The sequence below is a fragment of the Heliangelus exortis genome, chromosome 8 (genome assembly GCF_036169615.1).
Source record: "Heliangelus exortis chromosome 8, bHelExo1.hap1, whole genome shotgun sequence".
Taxonomy (NCBI): domain Eukaryota; kingdom Metazoa; phylum Chordata; class Aves; order Apodiformes; family Trochilidae; genus Heliangelus; species Heliangelus exortis.
The window spans coordinates 4,148,080-4,170,218 of NC_092429.1; the positions used below are offsets into that span (position 1 = coordinate 4,148,080).

The 22,139-nt window shown below is 41.0% G+C and overlaps 1 protein-coding gene across 5 annotated transcripts in view; it reads left to right on the plus strand.

The window, feature by feature from the left end:
* Nucleotides 1-22,139, plus strand: part of DAB1 (DAB adaptor protein 1) — a 425,811-nt gene that overhangs the window by 273,748 nt on the left and 129,924 nt on the right. For 3 of the 5 annotated variants that reach the window (XM_071750032.1, XM_071750039.1, XM_071750031.1), the window contains exon 1: nt 6,358-6,602. The exons of 1 other annotated variant lie outside the window; for it this stretch is intronic. The gene's annotated coding sequence lies outside the window, so the exon portion shown is untranslated. Of the gene's footprint in view, nt 1-6,357; nt 6,603-22,139 lie in introns of those variants that run through there. One more of the 5 variants, XM_071750041.1, reaches the window with a different exon arrangement.

Here is a 22,139-nt window from a genome sequence, read left to right on the forward strand (position 1 = left end):
TGGTTCTTATGAAGCAGACTGAGAGGGGAACCACTCAGCCACAGGAGGAGAGAGTCAGGAATGTAGGCAGTAAAGGCAAAGAAATGGACAAATTACTATTTAAACACGATTATTATTATTATTATCATCATTACTGTTATTTTTATTGCTATTTAAATTGTTAAAAAAATTGTTTCATGCTTTCAAAAGTATTTTTACAAAGCAGTGGGCTCAACTAACTTGAAAGTGGGCTAAGCAAGTTTCAAGGGGAAGTGTTAGGAATCTTTTCCAGTGCCTAACAGAAATAACACATTACATCTTACCTGAAAATGCCTTGTTCAGCTCATAATACCATGCTGAGGGCATTTTCAGGAGGAGTCTGAGGTTAAGAAAAACACCTACTGAATAACTAGTGCCACTTACTTCAGCACTTGAGTTTTCCTCAGAGGTCTTCTATCCAATTACTGACCAGATCCAGGGATATTCAACTTATCAGATCTGACAAGAGCTGAACTCAAGGTAGAATGACTGCTTAAACATTTATTTGTGTCAATGACACATTTAAAACTCTCTGCTCTGTCTAAATATTTAAAGGAAAATATAAAGAGGAAAATGTAATGTGACATAAGAGGAAATGAAAAACAACCTTCTTGTTGAGGACATTCACTACACCAAATTGCTGTCCTCTGAATACCTGTTATTTTGGGAGAAATTGAAGGGAATGCAGTGCCTAAATAACATGTTTGTCTGCCTCCTTTTAACAAAAATGATTTTTGTAATGGCAAGTGAATCTTTTGCTGTCAAAACTGTAGTAGGTGACTACAGCCAGGATCTTTAGGAAGTTCTGAGTCTGAAATTTTTGTTTCTAAAGCTAACATTGGAAAATTAAGAAATAACAAAGATTAATATATATTTAGTAAAAAGAAGTTGTATTGCCTAAATAAGAGAGCTTAAATGTGTTGATTGCTTTTCTTAAGAAAAAGCTTTCTTCCTGAAAAAGCAGAGCATAAAGTCTCCAAACCATTTTTTTTACTAACTCAGAATAACACCAAATTTCAAAATTCTTCATCAAGCAGATCTGTATTTTCCATGAGTAGATAGATATTTGTGATAGTAAATGTACCTTTTCCATAGTAGCTACCTTTGGCTGTCAGTTTACCTGCTTTTAAACGAGTGTGAGCACTTTTCCATAGTAATACAGATTGTGTGGATTTTCCTTATATAAAGGCTGCTGAAAATTTTCTTCATCTGTGAACTTTTCCTAGAAGGGAGCTTATTAAATTTAGAGTGATGACATCAGTGATGTCTGGAGGGGATGAGAGAACAATGGAGCTCCAAATGGGTGCATGTATCATGCTTTTAGCAACACGTTCTCTGTTGGAACCTGACACTTATGTTTGCAAAACAAACCCACTCTAAATTAGTTTGCAGTTAATTGGCTGTGAAGGGAAATGCACCTTGCCAAAAAGGATTTGAAATATGAAGCAGTTTGGATTCGTGAAGAAGTTCATTGTGCTTGAAGAATCACAGACTCTTTCATCTGGGAAATAATTCAGTTCATAATCTCCAGTGCTTTTTGAAAATCCATTGTTTGGCAGAGGGGCATCTAATTGCTGCCAGCTACTTGAAGATTTATTTTAGAGGAGCAGTCTTAGAATGCATGTTGGAGCTGTTCATTTGCAGCTGAGGAAAGAGATTTAGTTGGAGTGAGTTTGGTTTGAATATGTGATGGAGAAGAGGAGAAGGTAGAACACACAGCCATAACATCTTTTTTTTCTGGTTGTCCTCCTGGGACTGAAAATGGAATGGATGGTCAGGTGTGTAACAGTGGTTAGTGGCTGTGGAGTGTTGGACATCCTTGTTTATCTCTGTTTATTGGTGGAGAAAGTCTTATAGTGGCTGTGGAGTGTTGTACATCCTTATTTATCTCTGTTTATTGATGGAGAAAGTCTCATAGTAGGCCTGTGAAATGGAGGTGGGCATGAAAAAGGTGTAGGTTGACTTACCCAAGGTCACACAGGCAGTCAGTGACAGAGCTGGGGTTTGAAAAAAGCCCCTGAATCTTTCTTGCTTGTCTAACTACAAGGTTCTGCAAACTTTGCTGAGATGCTTGAAGAGTTCCTTCTGTAACCAAGTCCAAAAACCAGTGATGAGTGTCTGGAACTTTCAAGACTTAATTTCCTCTTTAGTATTCCCATGTGCTGGCTTTTAACAGATGCCAGTGACTTTTCAGGGTAGCACATACTTCCCCAGCCTGCAGTGTGTGGTCAGGAATTATCAGAACCTTTTCCTGATGGGCCACTGCCAGAATTTAGAGGAGCATCTCAGTAGTCCTGAAGGATCCCCACAACACAGCTCAGAGTGTTCAGCAACGTGTTCTGTTCCACTGCCTGGCAGCTGAGTAGGTATCAGTAAGTAAGAAACTACCCATAGTAGATCTGTAGTGAAATGAGAGCACTGAGTTTCTTCCTCTTTAAGAAAAGGGTGGATACCAAATGATGATTAATTCTGCTGAATGGCACTGGGTGGCTACAGTGGTTAGAGATGGGCTACCATGGCTACTGGTAATGCAGCAGGTATTCTTTTCAGTCAGTGCCTAATTGCCTTAGAGGAACTTATTAAACTGAAACCACTATTGTGTGAGGAACTGCTCACGTGGAGTATCTCCAGAGTGATTGAGATGATCCTGCTGAGGGCTACAATACAGATCAGTAAATGTGGATTGGTTTTGTGAGGAAGCTGACATTTTTGAAACCTCAGTTGGCAAGGGATGGTCTGCACATTGTTCTGTATTTTCCTAAGATGTTATTAGCAAAAATAATGGCTGATTCTTTCTCCAAATATTTTGAATACCCACTCCAAAATTCCTATTTGAATCAAGTAAAGTGTAACAAGTATCTTGAACTTCTGGATTATTGGAAATCACCCCCTAAAGCTCCTTCTCAGGCATCTCTGTAAATTTCTCTGTAATATTGTTTGGTAGCCATTTATAAGCACCACAGCTTGAGATATATGAATTAGTTATAATGAAAGTAAGATCTATCTTGCATCTCAGAGAATGGCCAGATCTCATTAGCACTAATGGGTGTTACACATGTACACTGACAATAACCTTACAGGTTTTATGGCTTAGTGATTTCCCATTTAGAGAGGATGATACTGGTTTTGCAGCAGGAGAAACACTTCCAGCTGGACAAAAATTCAGTGGATTAAACAAAAGCAAACTTTCTTCTTGGCCAACAGAGTGCTAAAAATTTGCATCACCTGAGCAGATTTCAGGAAGAGAAGCATCTTTCAGCAAATGGTCTCATTTGGGTCTGCTCTGAAAGGAAAGGACTTCTGTTCTTAGTTTGTGTGCTTAATCAGGATTAGCTGCAGCTGGTTAACTTGCATATGAGGTAAAAGTGTTAAGGTTTTTTGACTGCCCTTTTCGTAGGGACTCAGAAAACTTGACTGGACTATCAGTGAGTTCACTGTCAGTAATTTTCCTGCAAATTTTTTCCAGATAAACATTTTTTTTTCCTCTGGGAGGTACTTCTTATAACACTTCACTAGCAACTGCAGCTCTTGGTGTAAATTGGGTAGTATAACAAGTTACTTAAAATCCAGGCGTGCAGGTATCAGATATTTTAATGTTGTTTTGAGGCAATTCTTTAAACAATTTATTTAGTGCTCTGGGTTGGCACATTGAATTCATCCCTAACTCAACTAAGGGGTGCCAGAACATTTAACCAGTTTGTGACAATTGTCCTGTTACCTCAAACCTCATAAAAAACTAAGAGGATAATGCTAGTTTCCCTTCAGTTGTTTTACTCAGTACTAAGGGACTGAGTGCTGGAGAGGTAAATATTCAACACATTGGAAAAGGAGTTGAGAGAACTACTTCATAGCTTCAGCTTCTCCAGCTGGTGAGTGGTTAGTAGAAATTATACCTTTGACTTGCATTTAAATCTTAAGATCTAACTCTTAATTGTTTATCACTTCCTCTGTGATGATATAGTACATCATCAGAAGGGAGAATCCAGGAATGTTGAGTTTAAATAAGTTTTACAGATAAAGACAAAAGGAGGCTGATCCTCACACCATATTCCTTGCTTGTTTGCATCTTGGGCATTTTTTTCACTAGAGAAGAGGAACTGTGACCATATAAATGTTCTCACGTGAGAATTTGTGTTGCAAAGTTATGGCCTAAAAAAAGTACTTTACATGGAAAAGGAGCAGATTGCTTATGGCAACTCCTGCATAATGAAGGAACACAATGAAGAACTGCAGCTCATATTGCTCTTCAGGTCTGTTCTATTTTCATAGGGTTTTTTTAATAGTAGAAAATTGCATAGTATAATTACACGTTCATTTGCATTCATATTACAAGCTGTGAGCTAGTACAGTCTTTTATATTTAAAAAATATTGCTAGCAAGTATGATTTGCATCCATCAATTTCAGAAATGGGAATGAAGTTTACACTTAGAGTTCCTTCTCAGTCAACACTAGCACTTTTCCAGTAAGCTGTAGGATTTGGGGGAGGCCAGCAACATGGTAAATGTAATGTTATTTTGTAGTGTAGTGGGTAAGGGTATAGAGCAGTTAATTTACTGTCTCCCCTCACCAAAAAAAAAAAAAAAAAAAAAAAAAAAAGCATTTGGGGAACTAAGGAGCACCAACGTTTTATTGGACTTTATACTTACAGACAAGTATTGCTTCGTGTCATCTAGAGGATGCTGTCTAACATTTCTTCATGACTTCTGTTATTTTATAAGTTCTTTGTCTTTTTAAGACAGCAAAATTCTCACCAAAAGGAAATAGTGCTGCAATTAGGTTTACGACTAGGACTTTTTTTTTTTTTTTTTTATGTCTACATTGGAATAAGTGGGTTCGATTGGTAATCCTGCCTTTCATTTCTGTAATAACTGAAATTGAAGAAAACAGGTCTATAGTAAAAATCTCCATTCCATCAAGTACTTCTGTAAATGCACTATGCCTTTTAACGTACATTTTGGTTATGTTACAAAGGTTATTAGATTACTTTATCTTTTATGCTTAATACCTGGTGTGCTATGGACAGAGGAAGATGAAATTGAAGAAAAATTGAGAATGTTACCAGATATCTGCACACACTTTTGGTCAGTCTGTTTGCTCAGCCTTTCCCTCCACTCTTGGATGGGCACTCCCTGCCCTGTTACACACTGGTTCAGCTGGAGGTAAAATAACCTGTAGACATCTTTGTACCTTGTGAGCATCTTGGTGGTCACTCCTTGACTGTCATCTCGCAGAGCTGCAGTGAGATATTTGTGTGCCTGGCATAACACAATGTCTTGCTTGTAATTTCTGATCAGACTGGAGACTCTGTAATGGTTTGAGCCCTTGTCTCTGCCATTCAGCCCCAGGAGGTGAATCAGATCTACCTCGAGGCTGCAAAAAAGAGACTTTTCCTTTAGTCCTTTACCTCAGTTAGCTGGAGCAGAGCTGCTTTTATGCCTTGATTGGAGCTAACGCTGGTGAAATAGCAATAACCTCGCCAATGTACTTCTCTTCTGTATGTAAATCCTGTCAGGAAGTGCATGACAGGTTCTGTTTTCTCCGGGTCTCCGTTTGTAAAGAAGCTGTTACCGCGGAATAAGTTTAATGGGTCGTGAATTTTGTGTGGAGAGGAGAGTCTCTCCATGACTTCTGATCTGCCTGCAATAGACCTATTGGCTCGGCAGCAAGTGCATTAGGCTAAATATGCTCCCTCCATTGACTCTGAAGGTAACAGCCCTAAATGCCTCATTAAATTTTCATGGGTGACTGAGAGAAGCCATGAGAAAAACACCACAGTAGTAGCGGTGTGACGGCGGGGCCTCCCAACCTCCCTCCCCCGGCCTCCTCCTCACCACCTCCCGAGGGGGGCAGCCCGGCCACGGCCCGGAACCCCGCGGCTCTGAGGAGGAGCCGGGGCGGGGAAAGGGGGAGGCCGGGTTCGCAGCTCCTTGGCCGTGTTTCACGCGTGGGCAGGGGCAGACTGACTGATCGACCGCCCTCCCTCCACCCCCTGCCCCACGGGGAAACCCCTTTGCCCGACACCGCCGGATTGGAACGCGGTGATGCGAGAGCCGGGCGGCTGTAGGGGGGGGAGTCCGGCGGCGGAGCTGCCAGCAGCTCCTTCACACAGGGGGGGCTGCCCCGGAGGCGAGTGACAGGTTGGGGACGTCGTCCTACACACACACACACACACACACACATCCCGTTCTACATACACACACATACACACATCCCGTCCTACACACACACACAAACACACACACACAGCCCATCCTTCCCGCCCCGGCCACCCTCCACCCCCCCTTTCTCCCTGCCCAGCTGCACCAACGGCGGCGAGACCCCCCAGCCCTGGGAGAGCAGGAGGAGGAGGAGGAGGAGGAGACCGACCCCCTCCTCAGCAGCTTTCCTCCGCCACACACCTCCCCCTTTTCCCCTCCCTCTGGCCTCAGCGCCGCACTGGCGGAGGCCGGAGAGGGCAGGCAGCGCGGGAAGGCGGCTCTCCCCCAGCATGGACGAGCCATGTGTATCCTAAGGAATAACAGCAGCTGCTGCGCCCACGATGGGGAGCAGAGGAATGCGAGGAGGAGAGGGCTCGCTGGGGCAGGTAAGAGCGCCGGATCCCTTCTCCCTTCCGTGGCCGGGGTGTGTGTGTGTCCGTCCTAGGGATGAGAGGGACGGGAGGGGGAGCGAAGGGGGTGTCCCGGTGATGGTGTGTGGGGATGCGCGGTGTGAGGGGAGAGCTCCGCTCCCCGCCGCGGGCACAGGAGGGCAGCTGCTCTCTGTTGGAAGTTGGGGTGGTTAGGTTTTTGGGGTTTTCTTTTTTTTTTTTTTTTTTTTTTGGGGGGGGGGGAGCTTTGGGGGGCTTTGCCCGTCCTTCTAGCTTCTCCCACTCCCGTCACCCGGAGGAGGGAAAGGGTTGAAATCTCCAGCGAGTCACGGGAACTTGGGAGAGGAGCCGGGTGCGCGGCTTTCCCTCTCCCAGCCGAGTCGTGGGGCAGAGGCGGCTCCTCTAGACCCCACCAGCCGGTACGCACCGTCCCTTGGAGGGGAGAGCAAGAGACAAAAAAAAAAAAAAAAAAAAAAAAAAAAAAAAAAAAAAAAAAGCCAAGAGGGCTCTAGAGACGCTGTGTGAGCGGGGGATTTCCAGCACCGTGACCCCCCTGGCTATCTTCCCGTGAGAGCAGCTTAACCCCCGCCGTGCCAGGGGGGCTCCCGGGGCTGCTGCCGGGAATGGGTCTGGGGGTGCTGCCGCTCTGCTTTCAGTCGCTTCAGCTGCTGCCGCCTGCCAGCTGGAAGCACCCATTCGGTGTCGGCTGTGCCCCTGCGTTGGGGTGTAAGGGGGGGAGTCTCCCCCCGCTGCCTGTCAGAGCCCGGACCCGGGCAGGGAGCCCCGAGGCGGATCGGGATGCGCCGTTCCCGGGAAGGTGGAGCAGGGGCGGGGGACGCCGCGCTGAGGAGCGGCGGGGAAATGGCGCCGGGAACCGAGGGGCTCTGGCCCGAGGGCGGACACAGGAGTTCCCCTGCCCCAGCTCCTCGGCGTGGGGTGCCCGGGTCTGGGATCCTCAGTGGGAGCCGCTGCCTGGTCCTGGGGGAGGAGATTCCAGGGTTCCTTCCCTCCTTTCCAGCAGCGTGGGATGAAGGAAGTGGGTGTAAAGTGAACAGTTACTTTGTGGGGTGCTTTGGGTTCCTGTACCTCCGTTGCACGGCTTTTCTTTTGGAAAAATCAACAACACGCACACAGACAGGCTTGAATTAATTAAAGTTCCAAACGCGTTGCTCCTGGGTCTGTGGGAAGGTGCCCGCACGGGTTGGCTGCCAGCCCGGGACAGGACACTCGTGACAGATCCTACCAGGACTGGCAAGACACGGTCCGGGGCTGTAAACTCTCCGGGAGCCAGAGCCACCTCTTTCTTTTGTGTTCTGCAGGGTGTTTTCACGCCACGGGAGCTCAGATTCATGACCATTTGAAATGCCTGTATGAATGGCAAGTAGTGAGGTAGGGAACTGGGGCCACTATTCAGCTGAACAGTAAAAGAACAAAGCTCGGTTCTGGTTTGGACAGTCACGGAGCTTGCAGCTGAATGGGAAGTTTTAAATTTCCCTATGAACTTCTGTTTTATTGTACATTTCAAACCGGTGAAGCTAACGTTTGGGTCTTTCCTCAAAGCAGTTTAAAAAGCGAAGTCCTTGGAACTCTTTGCCATTTGTCTAAATTCTGAATGCATGTCTGAAACGTTTAATCATGTTTATTGTTTTCAGCCACTCAAACGGAATAAAAATTACTTATCGTTGATGAAGCTTATCTTGCAAGCTGTTTCACAGTATGTTTCTGTTGCAAGACACGGTGCTGTGTTAAACTCCTGATGACTGTATTGTTTTATTGTTCTTTCCATCTCCACCCTCACCCCCTTCTAATGCCAGTATCACTCTGTTCCTCACTAATATACTCAAAAATAACACAAGAGCAAGTTTTCACTGCTTGGTTTGATTTTTCTACTCATATCTGAGATTTATATCTTGTGTTTGCTCTTAAGCTATTTTTTCATCGGGTGCTATAAAGGCAGATGATATATTAAAAAAAAGGAATGAAGGCACAAAGCTAAAAGGTGCTTTCAAACTCTGAAAATGAAACTGTAGGTGAAATTAGAGCTGGGTTCTCAGTTGTTGTTTATTTCTTTAACCACATATTTGAAGCCTTCCAGAACATGAGATACATTTTCCCATTGTCATTACCACTTAATGTCATTACACTTTTAAAATTGGCTTTTCATATTGCTCTGTAAGTTCAGATTTATAACTCAGAGTATTTGGATTATAGACGTTGATCTTAGACTATGCCTTATAGGTAATTTTGCTGCACTTTAAGTGTGTCTCAGCACAGTGATGGAGGACACCATCATGTTTTCTTGTAGGATTACCTTTGGGACTTCAGTGACTGCACACATCAGTGGTTTCATCTTAGGAGGATTGAAATTGATTTTCTTTATTTTTTTTTTTTTTAAGCTCAGCTAGTGAAAGACCCCCTGTATGTCCTTTGACCCGTGGCCTCACATGATGAAGTGACACCAGTAGTGGAGGATGTAGACTTGAAGTAGATGCTACTAGGCTTTCAAAAGGAAGGTACCAGAATGGACACATTGTCCTGGCCTGCTTTGTTCTCTGGGCAAGGCATAGTTTTTAAATATACCTTGGAAGAGCCCTGCATATATGTATGAAAATAATTTAAAGCCATGAACCTTGTGATTCTCTTTTAATACTTTTGAGAGGTTCTTGCTCAACAAAACACAAGAAGACTGACCTTTCCCTCTACTCCATAGCAGGCCTATTTTCTTTGAAGTATCTTGGGTTTCAGATTTTGCAGGATGGTTGTGTTGAATTTAGCAGCAGCCAGGCTACTCTGCTAAATATTGGTTAGTGGGCAGAATCTCTGCTTTTACTCTTGTGTTTACATTTTCAAGTGATGGCAAATACTAGTAAAGAGGACCAAGGTTGTCTAGACTTTCTAGTTCAAATTAACTTTCCCAGTCAATATTTAGTCAAGGTCTTGATGGTTAAAGTTAACTGGCCAAGTCAATGTTTAGTCAAGGTAATGACTTGATTTTTATAAACACTACCCAAGCATTCTTGCAAAATTAATCGGAGTTGCTGTATCACAATACGTTTGCTCAGCCAATTACTTGGGATTAAAGGAATGTTATTACTTGTTTGATATTTCAGCAGTGCTTGCCTTCTGTGGCTCCATCCTTACAGTACTCCCCGAGTCTTTAAAGCAGGTATATGCCTGGTGGATTTGTGTGGTAAATAACTCATGTACTATCCTGGTTTTTTGGGTAGGAGATGCAGAGATGCCAGGTGCTGGCTCAAAAGGAAGTGGAAAGTTTTGCAACATGTAGTGCTGCATCATTTTTGTATATAATTATTTTTGTATATAATTATTTTTGTATATAATTATTTTTGTATATAATTATTTTTGTATATAATTATTTTTGTATATAATTATTTTTGTATATAATTATTAAAAAGTCTTTCAGGAGCGTGTGCTGGGGGTCCAGCTCCTTGTACAGGGAGAGGTGGGCACTTCTGAGAAAACAATCACTGGGTAAAATATGGAACCAGTTGTGATGTCTGGGGCAGAAATGATGTAGCTGAGTATGGTGACATTGGTACTTGCAACATATTGTGGTGTGGGGAAGAAGTGGAAATTTTTATTGCAGTTCTTCCTTTCTTGAGGCAGTCTTCATTCTTCCAGGTTGCTGCTGGAGTCTCTTCAGTTGACACTAAAAACACAGTCTGGACTTCAGTTGTGCCAGTGGTTTATTCTTTTTTTCTTTTATTTTTAATTTTTTTTTTCAATTGTACCACTTGCAAATGCATTCCACACAATTACATGGGTATTAGAGTAGATACTCATTAGGATTTTACTAATCTGAACCTCAAGTGCTGTTCTGCAGATTTGCCTCCCTCTGTAAGGCAGTGCTTGACTTCATCAGCTGCACTCTTTTATTATGAGTATTTTGGTACAGTAGAATGCAAAGCATATCTTCTAAACCAAGTAATTAATCAGATTTAAACAGTTTCATCTTCCTGCTCTAACTTGTCACACAGAGAACCTGCAACTCTGTATTTTGCCCTTACCACTAGGTTTTGCCCAGTCCAGCTCCAGCAAAGTTACATTTCATGGTGGTGGTGAAGAAATTGCATCAATGAATCAATCTTCCATTGTGTTTAAAGGCAGTAGGAGTGTTTCAACTTGGAAAAAAATGATTAAACCCAATATTGGGAGTTACGGAAGAGCTCACCATATTGTTGTGTGCAACCTTACCTTGCACAGCCATCACACACATTTTTGGGTGTTACAAGTATAAGGAGAGTTTGTTGATTTTAACTTTGCAGCATGAAACTTCGCCTTCTTCCCTTTGCAAGAAGCCACAACAAACATTGTATGAACTTGGCTAAAAACGGATATAGTGGAATTAACCACCTTTGTTTTCAGTGGTTCATTAACACACACAAATCCTGCATAGAGTGGAGTCTACTCAGCTCATTTCCAGTGGTGCATCTATTTTTTAGAAAGAATTTCTTTACTGAGAGGGTGATCAGACATTGGAATGGGCTGCCCAGGGAAGGGGTGGATTCTCCATCCCTGGAGATATTTCAAAAGAGCCTGGATGTGGCACTCAGTGCCATGGGCTGGGAACTGCAGCAGGAGTGGATCAAGGGTTGGACTTGATGATCTCTGAGGTCCCTTCCAACCCAGCCCATTCTATGATTCTATGATTTTGAGATGTGAACCATTTTGAAGATTTAGCTTTGTCTCCTAACCACCTGTGGATTTTTTCTTTCTGAGGAGTTAGGATGAAGGTGGTACCAGCTGTGTCTGTGTGGCTGTTGGCTCTCATGTCTCCAGCTATCCCAGGTGTGGCTCATCAGACTCAGAACAGGTCCTACCCAGAGCCCTTCACAGGAGCAACCCCCTTGCTCTGACCCAGACCTCTTCTTAGATATGTGGAGTAGCTGGCATGGTCTTCTGTGTGTGAAGAGTTGAGGTGTGAAGAGTTCCTCTTGTTGTTGATGGAATAAGAAAGGATGATAACTGTGGGTAAGCTTTTAAAAATGAAGTGTTCCTGAGCAGGAGGAGCCTGCTGGGAGCACACTCAGGGCATAGTTTCCAGCTCATAATTCTACAGAAAGTGCATGTCCTGCCATTACATTACTGTCAGTGTAATGAAGATGAATAAATTGTTACTTAAGGATATGTACAATGTAAAAAAATTGGGAAATCTAATACCTAACTACACAAAACCATTTGCTTTTTTTTCTATATTGAATTTTTCTCCCTCTTTGTATGGATATATGTATGTGTTATATATATGCATAGATTCATTAGCTGCTCTTTTGATTATATAAAGATTTCTCAGGTCTCTAGATATTGTCAAGTGGTTACACTGAGAGATTCTGCCCCCTGTCCCCCAAATAGTGATTACTCTTGTGGGTGGAAGAACAGCAGTTTCTTGAGAGTCTTTGCAATTCCCCAAGCCTGAAGGCAAATGAATGGAAATTTAGTGGACCACCTAGTTCTTGACACAGAATTCTCCACAGAGGAGTCTGACCTAATTTATATTGTATTGAATCAAATAATCCTATCATGCATCTGTGCTTGCTGGTTTGTTTGCTTCTAGCAGGCATATTGCTGTCTTGCAAAAACTTCAGATTTAGATGTTAGGCAACGTCCCCGTGGTTTTAGGAGGTTTTTTTTCCCTCGGTGGGCAGTTACCAGAAAATTAAATTTAGAGGACATTCGTGAAAAAGCAGACAATCAAGATGCAATCCTAAAGCTGCCAGAATCATCCACACCTGCATGGGATTATTGTTTAGTACTAAGGCTGATTGAGCCCTCCAATAAAGCCCTCCCGTTATTAGTCAAGGTGGAGCTGAGTTCTTCCCAAAATGCCTTCTGGAGCAAAAAGCAGGATAAATTTCCATGTCATCAGTGCGATGGGAATGGTGTGGTCGGTGTGCTTTGCTCTGCTGATTGTTGCGTTTTGTCTTTGCAGCCTTGCTGATGAGAAGTAGCTCTGAAGGTATTTGTTGGGGCCAGCGTGCTTTGAAGCTAATTGGGAGCTGATTAGCATCCAAGCACCGTGGCTGTCTCCTTAAAGCAATTCCTGGCACGCAAATCCCTTTTTTAGTGTCATTCTCTAGGTAAGGGGACCCATCAGTCTATCTGGGGTAGGTCCCAAGATACACTGTGAAGCTTACAAAGCTGTATGATCATGTTTTGGAAAAGAACTTTTTAAACCTTTGCACGGTTTTATTCTTGGGTTCCAGGAAAGCTGTGGCTCTGCAGAAATTCAAGACTATAGCAACAGTTACCTGAAAAATGTTCTTTGCTTCTGCTTCTTCAGTGTCATTAAGGGGAGTCTTGGCTTAAATCTCTTGATAAGAGTTGTGTTGCTTGGTTGGTTTGGTGGGTTTTAGTTTTTGGTGGTTTTTTTGTTTTGTTTTTTTACTTTTCTCTTTTAAAATGTAGCATTTAAAACTTTTTGGCTTTCCAGTGAGAGGTTGTTTTCTTCTCCACTTTCTATTTTAGGACAGTTCCATAAGCACCCCTTGAGGAATGGGTGAGGGATCAGCAAGGTCACAGCTTTGATGGTTATTGAGAGGCTCTTCTTGGTTTAAGTTTCTGCAAAATAAGAAAGGTCCTACTTTTTTTCCAGCTGTAGAATAAGTTACACTTTTCTTGGGCTATGTGTGGTCAAGATGAGAGGGAACAGAGTAATCTACCATATAGTGTTCTTAGCACATGTAGATGATACTCAAAATATGTATTTCAAGAGATTCTTTCCTAATTCCCACAGTGTCACTTTGCTGCAGTTTTGCTCTTCTGGCTGTTGTTAAGATTCACAACATATTTAGCTAGGAAGAAATCCACAGTCTGAAGATGATCCACTACCAAAATTAAAAATATTTATTTTTTTTTTAATGGAAAAAATAAACATTCTAAACATATAAGTTGGTATAACTTTTAAACAGTACTAAATTATTTGAAATTTTTGCCTTCCAGTAAATGCAAGAAGTTTCATAGTTGCAGGGTATTCTGCAGTATCACAAGTCATGGGAAAATGTCTTTTTTTATTGTATCTGGTCATCTGGTTTCATACTTGTACTCATACAACTGCTGCTGGTTAAAAGTTGGCTCACTGATGCACAGCATAAAGTAGGTTATTAAACATATGGCTTAGTTATACCTACCAAACATAACTTTATCAATCAACTGAAGTGTTTAAATGAGATTATTTTGTAGCTTCCCATTTGGAGTCTTGACATGTAGAGACTTTAAATATGCTTGTATGGAAACAGAACTTGAGTTGCTGGAGGTGCACTACACATTTCTCACTTCTCTTTTGCAGAATTCTCTTCTAACCTACTGACAGATTGGTTACTTAGAGAAGAGCAGGCAGAATATTGGTAATTTCTCAACCTAGAGGATTATAAAAATAATTTATAATATACTATATGAGTTCTCCCTGCACAGCATACCAAAAAAAAAAAAAAAAGCTTTGTTTCTCTTCCTAGTTACTTGAGGCAGAGCTCTTCATAAACTATGTTGAAACAGCAAAGAAAAAAGAGCAGTTCAACTTATTTAATCTTCATTGGATTTATTCAGGTGCCTCAAGTAGTTCCTGAGCTGAAGCCAGGCTGAAGAGATCCAAGGCAGCAGGCTGCAGGTCTCATGCAGAAGCAGACAGTGTGTTAGGAATTTGACAGCATTTCCAGGACCTGTCAGTCCCTGGCTGGAGATTGGCCACAGCAGCTCAACTGACAAGTGCTTTTTGCCAGATTAACAGGTAGCAGGTCACTTGAATTCTCCCCTTATTGAATTAATGCCTTTCCTTTAATTTTCTTTCAATGTAATCTGTCAGTATTGATGGGAGGAAAGAAAAACTTTGCATTTAGAATGGTGGCTGTTTTTAACAGGTTGTTAGTGTGAAGAATTTAGTTTTATCTCTTTTTTTTTAAATCTCATTGTATAACCTTTAGCAATCAAATAATTAACATCATATTTTGCTTGTGGCTATGGTGATGTAGGAGCTGTTTTCCCCAATTTTTGCCAGGAGGATTCAGGCTTGGAGTTTCCCACTAGCTACATGATTAAGCCAAGCATAAGGCTGATCAGAAAAACATAAAAAAAGCAAAATACTTTTAAGCTTTATTGCAGTCCAGCTGATATTCTTGCCATTGTACTGCTATTTGGCTCATCAACAACCAATGGAGTGACTATTTTATTAATATTTCAATTTTCCTTTTGATTTCTTTAGGTAACAAAGTACACAGTTAAGTTAGTTTTACTGCTCCTTTTGTGTCACTTTTCTTCAAGCTCTGAGGCATATTGGCAAATTCAAACCTCATAATGGGAACATTAGATGACCCATTAGGTGTTCCTGTCTTATCTGTAGCAGCCTCTAATATATATATATTATGTTATATATATATATATAAATATATAAATATATATATATATATATATATATAAACCACTAATATTAAGGGTCTTGCAGCAGGTGGAGATTTCCCCCCCTTTTTTAACATAATGAATATTTTCCCCTGCTAGGATTTTCTTCCCTGAATGTGCAGATATTATTAAATTTGGTTGATGTGCCACAGTAACACTGTCAGTACCATTTGAAAACATTGTTGCTCCTGTTTATTGTTTTAAACCACCTGGCAGCTGATTGCAATAAAGATTCCCATTTTTAATTGTGATATAACCAGCACAAAACAAATCAACAGGAAATGCTACTTCACACAGCATGTTGGCAGCTTTCTCAAATTTAAAACCAGTGAAAAAAATGTCAGTGAGTTTAATAAAGACAATTTTATGAATGTGTGTGGTTTTGGTGGCTGCCCAAAGCAATCACATCTCAGATCGTGGCTTCAGGACAGTTTTTCAGCCACCATCCCTGTGTGACAGTTTTCATATATTCAGCCTCATTTTTCTTCCTCTGGAAACAAGAGAAATAAAATGTTTGAGAAGTCCTAAAGAGAAAAACAAATTGAATTGACCACTTACTGTTCCTGGCACTCAAATTTTATGTTTCTTACCTCCCTCATGATACAGTGAGCTATTCAGAAGCACTCTGTGAGAGTTACAGCTGATGAAATTTGGTGAAGTTCTTTCAAATAAGAACTACACTGATTTACATCAAATGAGGGCTTGTCCACTGTTGCTATGTTACGTTTGCAGCAAATGCTAATTGATTTTGGTGCATGCAGAACCTCAAAGAAAAGTGAGAATTGTTATTGAGTGAATCCCACTGTGCCCAGCTCCAGTTCCTGGATTTCAGTGCAGGATGAGCCTGGAGAGGACATGAAATCCTCTTTATGCTCCCTGCTCTTTGTAGAGGAAGCCTGGTTAGCTTGTACAAGATGCCCAGACAACTGAAATTTAATTGAGAAAGAATCCTATTTTCAGGCACTGAACTCAAGTTGCCTTGTTTTTTCCAGCCAGCAGAAGTCCAGGGGTGAGGATCATGTGCATCAAACTTGGAAATAATGCTCAAGCCTCTGCAGAGAACCAACTCTGCTCTTTAGTGCAAAGAACATCTTGAGTTCAAAGAACATATTGCAAATGACCTGTGAACATCCTGGGGGGCTGGGTCTGCTCAGCAGTGGTTTTACAGTGTTTTTAAGGGGAATTTTTGGTGGAGATGGGAATACAGTACAGAGGGAAAATAGTCCAGGTGAATACCATTTGTTTTGGGGATCACCTAACACAAGACTAAATTGCCTTGATTTCTCTTGAGTTCAGTGTTAATTTTGTGCATAGTTTGCATATGGGCAATGAGTAAAGCAGTTGTAATATCAATGGTAATGTCTGGAGTGAAGGCTATCTCTGAGTTTTGGTTTTTTTCCCCTTATTTTGTGGATTACACTGTTCTGTCTGCTTGCTTCACAGTGGTTATTTATTAAAGTAATGTTGAATGATAACTTATTTTTTAATGAGCGTGACTAACATTAGATTTTGCCAAGATTGTCTAGGGTTTAGTTTGCTCAGAGAAATGGGCATCAGGAAACCACCAGGAATTGTTCTAATGTGTGAGAAATTAGAGTACATATGTTTTCTTCTCCAAAAAATCCATTCAGGGGATCAGTGTAGGGTTACTGTTGTGTATCCAAAAATACACATACACTGGTATGTGTATCCATACCAGAAAAATCAGACTGGAACCAGGATCTCTAAGGATTCCTCTCCATTTCAGACATGAATATTTCATGTATTAGTTTAAAAAAACAAAAAAACCCAAAACAAGCAACTTAAGATTAAGTTATAATAAACAAGAATAAAAGTACTTCATAATAGCTTTCTAGTTTTAACATAAATAAAATATGAAAAAGTTAAGCCTAGAGTTACAGAAGTTGTTATATGGGATTTGGTCCCAGCTGATACGTTGCTGGAGTCTGTCTTCATCATTTTAGTATCTCTGCATGAGGTAAGATGCAGGTATGAAGACATAGTGATAGATCAAATTAATATTGTTAAATCCTTAGGAGAATCCTAATTGTTCCAACTTTCCTGGAGGAAGTTGGCTGCACTGGCTTTGCTGGGGAGAGCAGAGTGGTAAATGGAATGAGTTGTGTGTTCAGGTGTCCATTAGCTGAGGAAAATCTTGTCTGGCTTGGAAGTATGGGAGGTGATGTCTAGAGGGCAGTTCCAGTGGTTACCACTTAATAACAGCACTTTAAGAGAAGCTTTTCTCAGAAGACAAATACATATCTTACAGAGCAGTGCTGAGAACCATGTGGGGTTTTTGTGTTTTATCTGGTATCCTGAGATCAAGTAGCTAATTGATAGAACAATCTATAAGGATGATGCCTGTAGAAGAGTAAAGTTCTAAATATTCATCTATTGCATTTATTCTTTATTATAATAAAAGCCTGAGAAATAGACATGGGTGACAAATACATATGTTACTGAGCAGTGCTGAGAACCATGTGGGGTTTTTGTGTTTTATCTGATATCCTGAGATCAAGTAGCTAATTAATAGGAGAACAATTTATAAGGATGATGCCTGCAGAAGAGTGAAGCTCTAAATATTCATCTATTGCATTTATTCTTTATTATAATAAAAGCCTGAGAAATAGACATATGTGACTGAAGTGCCTTGCAACCTGGAGCAGAGCTCACCCAACACTGCTTTTTAACAAAGTGCCTTTAAATGCAAAATCCTGGTGAGATGTTTTGGTGACGTAAAGATGTTTTTGGTAAAGTTTTGGTGAGGTGACAGCAATAACTTGGGGTGATTCTGATTGCATCTCTGTGGGGTGATGTGAGAGGGAAACTTCTTCACCCTGCTGCAGCAGCTCTGGAAAGAGCCTGGGGCTGAAGGAGTTAAGGTCACTTGCTCTGAGGAGTAAATGCTGTGTAAATGAGTTAGTACAGCCAGGAGGAGGTCTGAGGGACTGAACAAGCCCAGGAGAACTGATGAGTGAGTGTAGGAGTCTGGTTGTGGTATGAGCTGCTTTGCCTGGATGGATCAGGGATGTTTGTTTGCTCCATTTCATTAAGGATTATTTTAAAGCTTAGGGAAAAGATGTAATGTGTGTGATAGATTTAGAAAAGCTTTTCTGGGAAAGTAGGGATCACTACTGGGGGCTGCCTTACAGTTCCATAACAATATATCACACTCAGGAAGAGAAACTCTTAGAGTTTTGGCAACCAGAAAACAAATCTTACTGGCCCTTCCACCTCCAATCTCACATGGCCAAGGCTTCCTTTTTTTAAGGTGAAGAAACCTGTTACAATTAATCTGTAAGCCTTAGGAGCTGTGCTACAAGGTACCAAATATTATTTCAAAAAATACAGTGGGTAAAACAGCTTAGGAAAGCATGAGAGGACAGAAAAGAAAGAGTTGCTGTTAAAAGTACAATTTGTTATACTCAGGGCCTCCCTCTCTCCTCACTGAATAATTGTCTATTTAACCAGGAACCTGTGAAACAGTCTAATGGGCTATTAATAAACTGGAATGGGTTACCTTTTAGTTGCTGGTATTTTCAAAGGTTTTAACTGCTGGGCAAAGTCTGAGGAGAGAGTGTGTGGATGAATATATTATGTATCCTCTTTTTAACAGCTCAGTCTTTCTGTACTACAAAGGTTTACACATTTCTACCATTCAAAAAACCCGATGTAATAACTCTGAATCCTCTCCTTTGATAATTCTGATCGATTACTGATGCTTTAAGACACCACTACAGCCTGTAGAAGAATTCTTAGCACATGCCAGAAAAGCATCCTGCTTATTTTGAGGATGTGTTTGCATATGTTTGGAAAGATCTGTAAAACAGTTCCTGGTAAATCTTTTTTTGTTGTTCTTGCATGATTTTCTGGCACTTGTTGATGTTTGAAAGATTGTTGTCAGGTTTCATCACAAAGGTTTGGGTAGAAAAAGCTTTTCTGATGTTAACTAGATGTGAGCAGTTAACTTTTCTGGTCTTAAGTCAGTCAGAGGTGTTCTTTCTGCCATTACAGAATCTTCATATACTCTTGATTCAGTGCTGTGTAGGAATGTGTTATGTTGAACATTAAAAAATGTTACTTGCCTTTGGTTTTATGCTGTGGAAAAACAGATGTTCCCATGCTCTTGTTTAATCCTTTATAGTGTTGTGTAGCTGTAAATCTCAGACAGGGATTCTGTGCCCTGAGGATCCAGTTTTTCATTGTACCCAAGTGAGCCATAAAAAACCCTCTTGCTCTGCTCAGAAACCTTTAGGCCTGTAAGCTCTGCATTTGCTTCTGAGTTCAGGGCTTTCATATGTATCAGATGTGGGTAGGAAATGTAACTCTGCTTTCCAGAATGGCCATCATAGCTTTCTAATTAGATATTGGGCTTTTTTTCTCTTGTGAAGGAGTTTAAATGTTATATATTAGCAATAATCTTTAAATTGATGAAGTGTAGAACTAGTGAAATGGGTTATAGGGAAAGGAAGTGAGAATATCATGAGCCCTGTGCCCTAATGTATGTCATCTGAGAAAATCTGTCTAATGAAGTGAAGTATTTAAAAATCAGCTTACAATATACAATGAGAGAAACAGCAGTAGCAGCAGGATGATGATCTTGACTTTAACATGAAAAATAAATAGAAGTCCTATTTTTGTCTCTTGACTCCCAGGTTCTCAGTTACTCAATGCAATCACAAATCCTTCTCATAGAATCACAGGATTGGCTGGGTTGGAAGGGACCTCAGAGATCATCAAGTCCAACCCTTGAACTCTTTCAGTTCTTGTTTGCAGTTCTGAGTTTTTACCTCAGACTCTATTTGTCTCTTCTCTCATCTGATCCTTCCACCTTCTTCATTCAAACCCAGCAGCTTGCTGGGTACCTTAAAGGAAAGATGAACTTCTTGGTTCCAGCCTTTGTGGCATTGCAGTTTGGAGCAGTAACTACAGGGATATCCCATTTTGTGGTACAGTGTTTGTAAGAATGGGGATGTACATTTTAGTTTCTTCTGGAGGATGCAAGAGAGGTAACAGTGTAGGGAGATCTTAGCATAAAGGAGAAGTCACTGTACTTCTGTCACTTTATACTTTTGTGGGCTTTTTTAGGATTGGCAAGAAAAAAAAAATCCGTGACTTAAAGACCAAATCCTACTCCCAATATTAAAACTCAGAAAACTTCTCAAATGTAAGTTCATAATTATTTAACATGGTCAGAACGTCCTATATCCTACAGTCTAAATCTTGGAAGTGATTCAACTTCCTCCTCTTCCCTCTTGTCCTGAAAATCACCCTGAAGCACACACATGTGATGTGTAAAATCACAGCCTGAGCAGTTAAAAGTCTGGTGAGGCTGCAAGCAAGTGAAAAGAGACTCATCCAGTGGGAAGTGCCAGGAAACCTTAATAAGAGGGGATGCTTCCTCTCCTAGCTTTCAGTGGAGAAAATGTCCATGGGTGACTTATTTGAAGGGAATTATTTAGCCATGTTACTGGTCATAAATAAATAAATTGCTCCAACTTTTCAGTGAAGTATGTGACCTTGAGACCAAAGATTTAAGAGGTAGTGGGAAGCACAGATTGTGTACTCATTAAGGGGCTTTTTGTGTCTGCTTGGTTCAGGCAGACAACTGGAGGAAAATCTACATTTTTCTTACCAGCACATTACAGGGAATTTTTTGGAGAGCATGTGTTCCACTGGTGACTGCTGTGAGGTTATTGGTACCAAGAGTCCTGTGGGGTGCTGTAAACTGGGGAGAGCAGAATTTAAACCATGCTGGACTCTGGGTATTGGTGAGAAGAGGATTTGAAATGGGAGAAGCTCAGAAAATGAATCCAGCTTGATGATTTCCTACACTTGGGAAGTGCTGGAGAACTTCTGAAGGGGAAGGAATGCTCTAAGTGGAGTCACAGCCCTTGGATAGATTCAGATGCCTTCCCTTTTTGTTTATGATTTGCAGCTCTAAGGCTCCCAAACTGTGCTGTGGTTGTTCAAATGTAGCTTACTGGAGTTTTCTAAGCACTTGGTATGTCATGAGAGAGAATATAATAATAAATGTGTTTTCTGCCATGGAATACCAGTATTGACTTCAGTTTTCAGGAGCACCTAATGGTACCTCCACCTCTGTCTTTTGTAGCCAGGAAAATGATGGATTTTTAGGTGCCTTTACATATAGGAAACCTTTTGCTTAGGTAAATGGGTTTGGGATGTGCTCTTGGAATTTAGGGGGAGGAATGATGTATGAGTGAAAATATTATTACTCTTCTTGGGCCCTTACTAGAGGATCCAAGCCATGCAAATACTGAGTCAGGAAGCAGAAATGTCAGACTTGACAAACATGAAATACAAGGCCTGTGATAGAAGTGTTGTGCACTTTAAAGTGTCTGAGTTACAAAGAAAGCTTGTAGTTCATGGAATTATATCTGTGAGCCTTTTAATATACTCAGGTTGTTCTTTATCTCCTACATAGCATGGAAGAATTTGTTTCCCTGGAGGTGTCTGAAGTAAGGCTGGAAAAATCCTACCTGATCTTTAATAATCCCTCACATGCATGGTAATACTCCAGAATTGTACTATCCTTGTATAATTTACACTTAAATCCTTTCATCTCTCTGCTCCCAAACCTTTAGTGGTAAAGGGAGACTGTGACTGCATACTTGAAATACCTCAGCCTTGTTGCCAGCTCAAACTCACCTTTTCCCACTGATTTATTGTGGGTTGGGTTTGGGTTTTGTTGTTTTTTTTTTTTTAGAGAGTAAGACTGAAAAGTACATTTCTCCTGTTACACTTAGGAGCTTCAGGAAGTAATTTGCAGGTGGGGAAACAATGGATCTCATACAATAAAAGCACTGCCTAGGTAATTCATAAGGAAGATAAACTTGTATTGTTAAGCTTGCACATTTGGCTTTTATTTGTAGGGCATATATTGCTCTCCTGTGCTTTCCCCCATTAAGCAGTAATGTTACTGCATTAGTAAGAAAAAGCACTGCTACTTCAGGCTTTCAGAAGCACACACAAAACAAATAATGGGCTTTACTGAATTATGAAGAACTGTGTTATTTGTTTATAACCACTCACTTAGTTATTGCTCTCAGTGCTCCCCATTGCAATTTAATCACTGCTCTGCATCTCTCCAGTTCCTGCAGCCTG